This window comes from Callorhinus ursinus, unplaced genomic scaffold (genome assembly GCF_003265705.2).
Source record: "Callorhinus ursinus isolate GAN/ISIS: 27379988/994484 unplaced genomic scaffold, GSC_fseal_2.0 scaffold32, whole genome shotgun sequence".
NCBI classification, from domain to species: Eukaryota; Metazoa; Chordata; class Mammalia; order Carnivora; family Otariidae; genus Callorhinus; species Callorhinus ursinus.
The window spans coordinates 11,673,019-11,685,826 of record NW_027397094.1 but is presented as its reverse complement, the minus strand read 5'-3'; positions in this window follow the sequence as shown (position 1 = coordinate 11,685,826).

Genomic DNA, 12,808 nt, shown 5'->3' with positions numbered 1-12,808 from the left:
AACAAATTTTCTGGTCGCCCCATGAAGAAATGACCGTAGATGTGGACGACGGTAGAGAAGCATTCTTCATGCTGCATATTATCTGGCTCCTTTTTTCCACGCTCCCTTCCTTTTGCAATGTTGCAGCCAGATTTTTTTAATGTTTGTTATGAAAACAACAAACCCATGCAGTAGTGGTTCTTTCACATCAAAATATAGAATTGCAATTTTCATTTCAACTCCAGCAGTATGTTAGGATGTGATTATCATCTCCTGAAAAGCTGTAAGCAAAATATCGTTCTTCTCCTTTTGACTTCTCAACTCTGAGAGACAAGGGCAGAATCTAGTTGGCACAGAGATGACATGGAACAGATTCAACATTCTTCCGGTAGCCTCAGCTAACCCTTTGGGTCTGAATGTAAGAGCAGTTTAAAATCAGCAGGTGACACAATGCAACAGCAATTGGGTTGCCTGATACTTTAAACATCATTATAGTGAGTTGCATAAGGACGACATATTTCCAGATATCAATTATCATTGGTATCAAAGAGATTAAGAAATTAAAATTTTACTTACTCCCTATGAAACAATGAAGATGTGATCCCCCAAATCCATGTGATTTTAGGATTTAGATTTTTGTTTATATTCTTTTGAAAATAGCAGATATGGCCTTGATTTGACTTAAACACGGCTACATTCCTCTGGCTCCCACTGACAACATAAATTCATTTTCCAGAAATAGGCAATGGGCACAATTTGTGAGAATTCTCCCTTTGGCAGGGATTTGGGCTGTCTTCTCTCCTGTGTGTAAAGACCTGCCTTTGAGATTAGAGTCTGTTGTAACCTAAGAACCTTGAATGGAAGAAATGTATCAGGTTCTGACTTGGAGGAGACAAAAGTATTACAGGACAGGAGGATTCAGAATTGACCCTTGTGGCCAGATTTCCCTTTCTGGAGTCTGTATATCTTTGATACAAGTGATGCTGTTAGTGGTCAGTACGCTTAGACACCTTCTGAAAAGCACAAAACTTCAGAGGTGAGTGGTATCTTCAACCCTCCTCTGCTGTAGAATAAAAGCCAACTCTAGGATGGAACTAAAGTAGTATCTTGTTGGCTTGGATGATACATCTTACCCAAGTATAGGCATACGGATACAGTTTTTAATCCTCTTATGACTTGGTTTGATTAAATTTTGATTCTGGCTTCTATTTTTGGTCACCTTCTTCTGGAAAGCATCTTATATTCTCCACAAATATCATGTAGAACCTACCTCCTGAAGTGGTTCTCAGTCTATGCTCCTGCCAAAACCCTGTTGCTCCACATGCTGAATTTAGGTGTTCTGCTGGAAAATTCAGAGAAGCGTGTCTGTTTTTTAACTTTCAGAAAATGGTAATTTAGCGGATAGCATTTTCTCAACTTTAGTTTTCTGTAATTTTCTTTAAACTTAAGAACTTGGCGGGGCACCTGCCTGGGTCAGCATGAGACTCTCGATCTTGGAGTTATGGGTTCGCTCCCCACACTTAAGAGATTGCTTAAAGATAAAATCTTAAGTGAAAAAAAACAACTTAAGGACTTGGGTTGACCAAAACCAAAATGAATAAAAGTTTAGCAAATAAATGAAACCAAGAAACTATGCTAAGATAGGTTTTCTGCTTGCCTTTGTTATGTTCATGTTCTTATAATTTTTATATTGCACCTGTTAAATAAAATTATCTTTTCTTTTAGTCAAATTGCCTTGGTTTTGATAAGGGAATTGAATATAACAGTAGGTATCAAGGCTTAGCACAGTGCAGCGCTCAATAAATGTGTGTTGAATGTTTGATTAATGGGTGACTACATCATGGCCTTCCCAGACAGCCTGGCCTTCTGTAAAAGAGTATCCTGCCTCCTGAAGAAGTTGGCAAATCACTGGCCAACCAGGAGAGATGAAGACAAGCTAGATAATTTCTGCCTTTCCAAGAATTGATGATCTTTGGCAGATATGGCGGGTAAAATATGGCAAGAACACGGATCTCTGTACTACCATATAGAGAAAGATAAGCGTCAAGAGAGGTGTTTCTCAATGGCCAGATGAATAATTATATCTGATTGGAGGTAATCAGGACAGACTTCATATGGTTCCAGCGCTTCATCTGGGCTCTAACGGACAAGCTTGATGTTGGTGAGCACAGGGGAGATGTGTGGAGTGAATTGCAGGAGCAAAAGCGATGAATAGAAAAGCATCAGAGCATATCCAGCAAATCTTGAGTTCTGTTGGGTGTATGTGAGTTGCAGCAAACTGTGCCTCCTCCGTGTAAAAAGGACTACAGGGTAAAGGGTTGTGGTTAATTAGGCAAATGATGGCAAGCACAGAAAGGTTTGGAATGGAGGAAGTGATGAGTGCGGTGCTGCTTTCTGGGAAGGTCAGTCTGGGTGGGATTGTTTGTTCTCCACAGGAAGTAGGTAGGATCCCACAATCATCCTGAGAGGAAGTAATGATTTTTTTTTAAAGATTTTATTTATTTGAGAGAAAGACAGAGAGCGCATGCATGCGAGAGAGAGCGAGCATGAGTGGGGGAGGGGCAGAGGCAGAGGGAGAAGCAGACTCCCCACTGAGCAGGGACCCAGAGTTGGGCCTCCATCCCAGGACCCCAGGATCATGAACTGAGCCGAAGGCAGATGCTTAACTGACTGAGCCACTCAGGTGCCCCAAGGAAGTAATGATTAACAGTGATTCTATGTTCTTTTGAGTCTTTATTCCACAGCCATACAAAGGTCAATATGCAATAAATATTAATCCTTGACAATGAGCTGTTGATGCCACTCGCAAGGAGAAAGTAGTTAAAGACACATCTGTTGAAATCCCTGAGACCCTGGATCCTTAGTGGGGGCCTCTGTCTAAAGGCTGGCTAAGTCCTGACAGCATGGCTCCAAGGAGGGCCATTCCCTTCAGGGCACCACGAGCTGACCTGCCGATGATGACATTTCCTGGCTTATGGCTACGAAGTGTTCTGAGCAAGAGAATCTCTTTTCTAAATTGCACAAAAAGTCTCCCTGTATACAAACAGTGGGGCCTCGGGTAGGAGTCCTTCAGAGGAAAAGAAGGTTAAGCTAGTTGGTATTTTTAGAGTGTCTTCTCCATGTTAGATGAAGGCTCACTAGTCCCTTCATTTCTAGTCTGCTAACATCTCATCCTTCCAGTCACTCCTCACTAAAACTCATATCTCAACATTGGCCAAATCACTCTCTTCTCGGTGGGCGTCTTCACATGGGCGTCACACAGGAATCTTCCTCGGACAGTCTGATAAAATCTCAGTATAGGCCATGGCTCTTCCACTTTCCCCTTCTTTTTGTCTTCCTGGCAAAACGTGTCCAGGTTGTGTGTTTCTATTAGTTAAATGCTAGTTATCGTAGGGAAGCAAAATGAATGGAGTTTTGGCTTTATCCTTCCCTACACTGTTGACGCTCACAACTACAGGACTATATAAAACCCGAGTACTATTATCAGCTCTGACCAAAAGGAAAACAAGTCAAGAAGTATGCCAGTGTAGGAAATCCCATCCTAAAAAAAGAAGTGGGTGTCTTCATTTTGCTTCCCTCGCTCTGACTCTGCTAACAGTTGGCTTGGTTGTGTTGTTGGCGAGCTTTTAGGGTAGGCCCCTAAAGCATCTCTCCTCTTAGGGGTAAGATCATGTGGCAGTCTGGTCTGAGAGACAGGCTGGGTCGACAGTGCTCTGCATGCTATGATTCAAAGGGTGAAGTCCTCTATTCTCAAAAAAATACGTATATTTACATAATAATTTTGCTTTCTCCCTGGAGGTATTCTTCTGCACGCAGACATTCCTGCTAGAGCCTGTGAGTACATTTCTGCCTGGGGAGTGAGGAAAGCCCAGCGTACTGGGTGTGCAGAGAAGAGGGAGCAACAGAATGGGAGAAGCCTTAAGAGAAGAGGGATGACACTGGACCTCACTTTGACCAGTTTTGCACAAGCCTGAGGGCTTGCTTGCTAGCCCTCTGCTAGGTGCATGAGCAGACTGGCAAAATGCCTGTAACTAAAAGAACAATTTCTGTTTATTTATTTATTTGAGAAAGAGAGAGCAAGTGTGTGCATGACCGGGTGGGGGGGCAGAGGGAGAGGCAGAAGTAGACTCCCCGCTAAGCAGGGAGTCCAACCCAGGGTTCCATCCCAGGACCCTGAGATCATGATCTGAGCCGAAGGCAGATGCTTAACCAACTGAGCCACCCAGGGGTCCCTAAAAGAACAGTTTCTAAATAAGCTTGTTTCATTGGGTGTAGAAATAGCTTAATAGTAGTGGCTTTCCAAAATGACCTTTGTTCATTCATCCAAAGTTTATTTGTAAAACCCAAACTGTGAATGGGACCAGCTACAAAATTTATCTGACCCAATGCAAAATGAAAATGCAGGGCCTCTTGTTCAAAATGTAGAATTTCAAGTGGTTGGTGACAACGGGGCATTAACCAAGCATGAGACCCTTCTGAGGGGAGCAGGGAGGCTGGTGGGACTGCACAGAGGACCACGAAGCGGCCCAGACTACCTGTAAGCTTTTTTCACCAACTCTCCTTTGGCCAGAGTTTTCTCAACTGCCACCAGCTAGTGGTTCTCAGGTGTGAGGTCCCTCAGAGAGCAGTATCAGCAAAATCTTTGGAATTTGTTAGCAATGCCCAATCTTGGGCCCCACTCTGTGTTTTAGCAGACCCTCCAGGTGATTCTGTCTCTTGCACAGGTTTGAGAACCACTGCCATGTTTTGGGTTGCAACGACTGAAATGATGGATTTCGGAATGGACCCCATCCTGGGGGTCATGTGGCTAACTATCACATGGTATGAGGAAATTAAGGGCAGGGTGAAGGGGAATGAGGCATAGAGTTCTCGTGTTCATCCGTAGAATAATTTATAGAGCACCAAGTGGTCTATTTCACTAATTACTCATAGTCATCTTCCCAGTAAAGCGAGCTCATATCCCAATTTTAAAGATGAGGAAATCGAAATGCCTAAAGTGTTCAATGAGTCGACAAGTGGAGCTGGGATTAAAACCCAGAGCTCTTAAATCCCCTATCCATGGCCTTTTACTTGGCCTACAGGCAATATGATCCAGCTGACAGGTGAGCTAAGCTGCTCTCCACCCTCCCATGGTATTAAAACCCAGCGCGAACCGGCACAGTGTGATCGACCCAGGAAATGTGCAGTTCAAAGTGGTTCATTCTGGTGTAATGACAAAGACTGATGGAGGGCTGTGCTGTTTTTGAGAAGCTGGTATTTATGAGACCCAGTGTACGGACTCATGGATCTTAGCGCCACCACAGAACAGAGGCTTGTGGTTTACTATCCTTGTCTAAGCAGCCTGCCTGAGAGTGGGATGCGACCAAAGTCCTCTGCACTCGAAGGTTCTTTGGGAGACCCATAACACACTCTTCTGTGTAGTCAGGTCTGCCCCTTGCATTCCTGTCATTAAGTCACTTTCAAAGCCTTGGCCCCAGCTTATCATTTTTTCCATTCTTAGGCCAAGGCTATTTGTAGTTTCCCCACCTGTCACCATGTGTGTTAGCCTGCAAAGGGCAAGGGCAGCTTCATTAATAGCATGGTAGCAGCTCGAGCTCACTTAGTGTACCATGCTTTCTCTGAATGTTCCACTTGAGGGACCATTCTGAATCCTCAGGGCTTTTCAGCTGTGCACTTTCACTTGGGTTGGGTAATACATCATGAGTTAGATGTACACTAGGTTAGTTTCTTTGAGAGCCTGACTTATTTCCCAGTCGTAGATGAGGAATCTTACTAATTGCATAATATGCTCATGATTAAAGGAGCCACTACATGAGTCCAAACAATACAAAAGTTATAAAAGGATTATTGTAGGAAAAATACCTGTGGAAAAGAATCAGGAAAACATGTGGAATAAGAAGTAAGAGGAAAACCTAATTCTCAGAGTGCAATTTAGAGGTAAAATGGAGAATAGTCAGCAATGCAATAATTAAAATGGGAACCTGTGGAGAGTAATAATAATAATAATAAAACCAGATTGCATCATAGACCTAAATGTGCAATGCAAATGTGTGAAATTGCTAGAAGATAGGAAGAGAAAATCTACATGACTTTGCGTTTGGTGATAAGTTTTTAAATATGACACCAAAAGTCAGTCCGTGAATAAAAAAAGATAAATAAAACTTAATTCAAATCAAAAAATTTCTGAGAATGAAAGGACAAGCCACAGACTGGGAGAAAATGTTTGCAAAAGACATACCTGACAAAAGATTGCTATCCAAAGTGTACAAAGAACTCTTAAAACGCAACAATAAATGTTTATAGCAGCAATGTCCATAATAGCCAAACTATGGAGAGAGCCCAGATGTCCACTGACAGATGAATGGATAAAGAAGATGTGGCATATATATATGCCATCAAAAAATGAAATCTTGCCATTTGCAACAATGTGGATGGAACTAGAGGGTATGCTAAGCAAAATAAGTCAATGGGAGAAAGACAATTATCATATGATCTCACTGATATGTGGAACTTAAGAAAAAAGGCAGAGGATCATAGGGGGAGAGAGGAAAAAAATGAAACAAGATGAAACCAGAGAGGGAGACAAACCATAAGAAATTCTTAACCTCAGGAAACAAACTGAGGGTTGCTGGAGGGGAGGGAGGTGGGAGGGATGGGGTGGCTGGGTGATGGACATTGGGGAGGGTATGTGCTATGGTGAGCGCTGTGAATTGTGTAAGACTGATGAATCACAGGCCTGTACCCCTGAAACAAATAATACATTATATGTTAATAATAAAAAAAACCCTCAACAATAAGAAAAGAAACAACCCAATTTAAAAATGAGCAAAATATCTGAACAGACAAGAAGGAATACATGGCAAATAAGCAGGTGAAAGGATGTTGTACGTCATATGTCATTAGGGAATTGCAAATTAAAATAATAATGACATACCACTGCATATCTGTTAGCGTGGCTAAAATCCAAAGCACTGACAACACCAAATATTGACAAGAATCTGGACTGGGAACTTTCATTCATTGCTGGTGGGAAGGCAAAATGGGGCCATCACTTTGGAAGACTTACAAAACTAAATACACGTTTGGGAGTGTCTTACAAAACTAAACACACTCTTACCATATGATCCAACAGCGGTGTTTGGTATTTAACCAAATGATTTAAAAAACTTATGTCCATGTGAAAAGTTACTTATGAATATTTTTGGAAGTTTTATTCATATTTGCCAAAACTTGGAAGCAAGTCAGATATCCTTTGGTTGATGAATGGGTAAACAAACGGTGGTACATCCAGGCAATGGAATGTTATTTGGCGATAAAAAGAAATGAGCTGGGCACCTGGGTGGCTCAGCTGGTTAAGCGACTGCCTTCGGCTCAGGTCATGATCCTGGAGTCCCGGGATCGAGTCCCGCATCGGGCTCCCCGCTCAGCAGGGAGTCTGCTTCTCCCTCTGACCCTCTTCCTTCTTGTGCTCTGTATCTCTCATTCTCTCGCTCTCAAATAAATAAATAAAATCTTTAAAAAAAAAAGAAATGAGCTATCAAGTCATGAAAAGACATGGAGAAATCTTAAATGTATATTGCTTAGTGAAAGAAGCCAATCTGAAAAGGCTGCATACTGTATAACTCTGACTCTATGGCATTCTGGAAAAGGCAAAACTATTGAGACATTATAGAGATCAGTGCCTGACAGGGGTTTGTGGAGAGGGATGAAGAGGTGGAGGATGGGGCATTTTTAGGACAGTGCAACTATTCAGTATGATACTGTAATGATGACTACATGTCATTATCCATTTGTCAAAACCCATAGAATATACAATACCAAGGGTGAGCCCTAATGTAAATTATGGATTTTAGTTAATAATAATGTATTGATATTGGTGCATCAATTGTAACAAATGAGCCACACCAAAACAAGGTGTTAATAATAGGGGTATCTGGGAGAAGATATTTGCAAATGATATATCTGATAAAAGGTTAATATCCAAAATATATAAAGAACTGAGATAACTCAATTTCCAAAACACAAATAATCCAGTTAAAAAAATGGGCAGAAGACATGAACAGACATTTCTTTAAAGAAGACATACAGATGGCCAACAGACACATGAAAAGATGCTCAACATCATTGATCATCAGGGAAATGCAAATCAAAACCACAATGAGATACCACCTCACACCTGTCAGAGTGATTAAAATAAAAAACACAAGAAACGACAAGTGTTGGTAAGGATGTGGAGAAAGGGGAACCCTCATGTTATATAAGACTGATGAAACCCTGAACTCTACCTCTGAAATGAATAATAGGCTATATGTTAACTAATTGAATTTAAATAAAAAATTAATTAATTAAGAAAATAAAATATTACAGTAATAAAAAAAGATAGAAAGGGGAACCCTCGTGCACTGTTGGTAGGAATGCAAACTGGTGTAGCCACTCTGGAAAACAGTATGGAGTTTCCTCAAAAACTTAACAATGGAACTACCTTACAATCCAGTGATCACACTACTGGGTATTTACCCAAATAATACAAAAATACTAACTCGAAGGTATACATGCACCCCTATGTTTATTGCAACATTATTTACAATAGCCAGGTTATGGAAGCAGCCCAAGTGTCCACCAATGAATGAATGGATAAAGAAGAGCGGTACACACACACACACACATACACACACACACACACACACACACACACACACGGGAATATTACTCAGTCATAAAAAGAATGAAATCCTGCCATTTGCAATAACAGGGATGGAGCTAGAGAGTATAATGCTAAGGGAAATAAGTCAGAGAAAGACAAACACCGTATGATTTCACTCATATGTAGAATTTCAGAAACAAAACACAGGAGCAAAGGAAAAAGAAAGAGAGAAAGAGACAAACCAAGAAATAGACTCTTAACTACAGAGAACACACTGATGGTCACCAGAGGGGAGGTGGGGGGGGGATGGGGGAAATAGGTGATGGGGATTAAAGAGTATACTTACCTTGCTGAAAAAATAAAATAAAATATAATGATAAAAACAAACAAACAAATAATAGTGGTAACTGTTAGGGGCTTAGGTGAGGAAGTAGATGGGAACTCTCTGTACTTTCAGCCCAATTTTTCTGTAAACCTGAAACTGCTCAAAAATAAGTCTATTAATTAAAAAATTATATAAACTTACAGTAAAGGATTAACGAAGAATAAAGGATCCTACCTCCACATTTCTTGCTATGTGGAATATACATTTTCCTTATTGTTTAAACAACTTCTAGGCAAATTTTCTATTACTCGCCGCTGAAAGTGTCCTGACATAAAACAGTTTCTCTGTTCGTTTTTGGTGGTGGTGTTTTTTAGAATCACACCCTTGCTTCACTCTGTATCACTTTAATACATGCATTCTCAGCGAAGAGGTAAAAAACACTGTACCCTTTTCATGAAGAAAGCACAGACACACATATGGTATATAAACAGACCTACAGGGGCTTCTGGGTGGCTCAGCTGGTTAAGCGTTTGACTCTTGATTTTGGCTCAAGTCATGATCTCAGGGTCGTGAGATCAAGCCCCATGTCATCGGGGCTCTGAGCTCAGCAGGGAGTCTGCTTGAGATTCTCTCTCTCCCTCTCACTCTGGCCCTCCCCCTGCTTGCACCTGTGCACTCTCTCTAAAATAAAATAAAATAAAATAAACAGATATACAGATTATCTCTGGTATTTCAATGTCAATGGGGAAAAAAAGACTAAAAAGGTTCTGGACGGGGGGGTAATAATGAAAAATTGGTTGAGAAACACTACTTTCACTTAAAAGATGTGAAATTTAGATAAAAGTACAATGTACTCAAGAGAACATTTAATTTGTGTCAAAAGACTAGCTATATGACCTTGGTTTAAAATCACCTAAACCTGGTTACCAGAGAGGAGGTGGATGAGGGGTTGGGTGAAGTTGGTGAAGGCATTAAGAGTACACTTATGATGAGCACTGACTAATGTATAGAATTGTTGACTCACTGTAGTGTCCACCTGAAACTAACATAACACTGTGCAATAATTATACTGAAATTTAAAAATGAAGAAAAAAATTAAAATAAATAAAGTCACCTAAATCCCTTGGCTACATCTTCTTTGTCTATAAAATTGGGGGATTATACTGTTGATCTCCAAAGGTATATTCAGATTCTAATAGTCTGTAATTTTGTTTTTTATTTTACAAATATGAAATTTTCTAGCATTGGAGTACAGTGCTATTGAAAGCAATCACAGGGCCAATAACACCATTTAGCTTTATAGTGAAGGAAACAATATAAAAATAGAATGATATTGCCCACAATGGAAGTGACGGCTATTGGCCTTTAGTTTTCTGTGCTTGGGGAGCTCTTCACGACCATGCCCTAGAAAACTTAACTTGATTTATCTTGTTCATGGAGATAAAGTTCTGAGAGCCTAATGCAACGGGTCTCAAGGGTGATTCATGTGTGATAGGGCATTTTTGGCGAGTTTGTTTGGCTTTTGTCAGGGTGTGTGACAACTCCTCTCTCCCCCCATCTCCATTCCCATCTCCTCCAACCAAACATACACACATATAGACATAGTCAGGCACACATCAGTTTGCCTCAACTGATATGCATCCAGAAATTGTGTTTTGTACTGGAGGTGGACAGAAGAGGCTGTGGTTGCGGGGGGAGCATGAGAGAAAGAAGACAGAAAGGATGAACTGGCTGTTTATAAACTCAGGTTGGTGAAGGGGCTTTGAGCGGGAGTGTGAAACCTAGAAGTTGAAAGAACTCTTCAAGAACAGAGACTCTAAGTTCAAGCAGAGCTCAGTGGTGTTCCAGATGGGAAAGTTGGCAAGAAAGATCATCTCCTGTCTTCTGCACAGACTCTGCCTGTACCCTGACATTCCAAGTCCTGGACGCATTGGGGCTCAGGGGTTGGTGCCCTACTATCAGACAATCACTGAAAGCGGCTTCCAGGGTCCTTCCGTAGACAAGTGGCAAGGAAAGTAGGATCTGGCACTGTGGGGAAGTGAAGTGAACAAATTGCTTTGTGAGCCCATGAGGATTATCCCCTAAAATGTTCTAGAAATAACTGTGGGACGCTTCCAGGGGGCCTAAGACGCTCTCGTTAATGCACATGATGCTGTTGAGCCAGTCAAGGTGTGGGCTAAGAATGACATCCAGTTTAATCATGTTTAGTGGGTATAGAGCTTCAATTTCGGAGGATGTAAAAGTTCTGGAGATGGATAGCAGTGATATATACTTAATGCCGTCGAACTGCACACTAAAACATGGTTAAAATGGTAAATTTTATTTTAAGTTTCCACGCAATAAGAAAAATCTGCAGACATGCTAATGGCCCATCATCTTGTATTACCACAGTCTTCTTTGTAAATAAAATTAATAAAGCAGAGGTCTGGGGAAGAAAATCGGATTAATACTTATGGGACTTTCTCGTCTGTAAACATGCTCTCCAATTTCCTCTAAGCTCTCTGATACCCAGCTTCCATAATTCTACGACTTAATTCGACAGGGATATTTGCAAAGTAGGAAGGTTGGATCGCTCATGAAGCAAAAGTGAAAGGGAAGCTTTTGTTTCCCATTTTATCATTTTGAGTCAGGCTCAGCTGTAGTGGTGTCTTTATGATCTGGAAGCAATTCCTCTAGGAAAGGAGGCCCAAAGGTGAAGGACTGTATTTGTTCTTGGTTCCATTTTTAGTATTTTTGCCCTTCCTGGTCAGAACTTCTTCTTCTTCTTCTTCTTCTTCTTTTTATTTATTCATTTATTTGAGAGAGAGAGAGAGAGAGCTCGAGTGAGAGGAGGGGTGGAGGGGGAAGGAGAGGAAGAGGGAAAGAATCCCAAGCAGACTCCATGCTGGGAAGAGCCTGGTGTGGGGCTCACTCTCACAACCCTGAGATCATGACCTGAGCTGAAACCAAGATTCTTAACCGGCTGAGCCACCCAGACGTCCTCTGGGCAGAACTTGTGAGCCCTCTCACACCCCCAACCTTCCCCTCACTCTGGGCTGATGACCTTGCTTCCTTTACGTCACTGGTGACTCCAAGAGCCATCAGACATGAGTGCCTCATCCTCCAGGGACCACGCCCTCAAGCCAACCTGCATCTGTGCATATCTTCTCCCTGGTCCCTCCTTCCACGTGTGCTCCGCCCCTCCCATCCCTCCCTGGAGACTCTGCCCCATTTCCCATGCCTCCCTGGAATCATTGCTCTTCTTCTCCCTCCTGGATTCTTTCCCTTAACATTCAAATTTGCTTTAATGTGTTCTATTTTTCTACTTCCCTCCCTTTTTTTCTTACCTTTTTGTGGATAAAGTATTTTTTTCCTCAATGCAATTTTTCCCCTTTACTACTCTGGAAGTTATACATTGTCTACTTTTCATAGTAACTACATGCAAATTGCAACATGATATAGAAGTTAACAGCTTCTAGGGGCACCTGGGTGGCTCAGTGGGTTAAGCATCGGACTCTTGATTTCAGCTTCGGTCATAATCTCATGGTCATGAGATCCAGCCCTGGGTTGGGCTCCACGCTCCGTGGGCAATCTGCTTATCCCTCTCCCTCTGCTTCTTCCCTGCTCCACTCACTCTCTGTCTCAAATAAATAAATAAAAATAAGTTAATAGCTTCTAGAGTTATACGACATCCTTACCTTCCTCCCAGAGGATGCAAGGAATTAGTCACTGCAGTGCGGAGCACCTGTTTCAGACTTATGCGCTTCTGTTGTAATGCCTTTACGTTCCATCTTGAATTTTTTTTATTGTGGTAAAATATGTATGCCATAAAATATACCATTTTAACCATTTTTAAGTGTACAGTTCATTGGCATTCCATA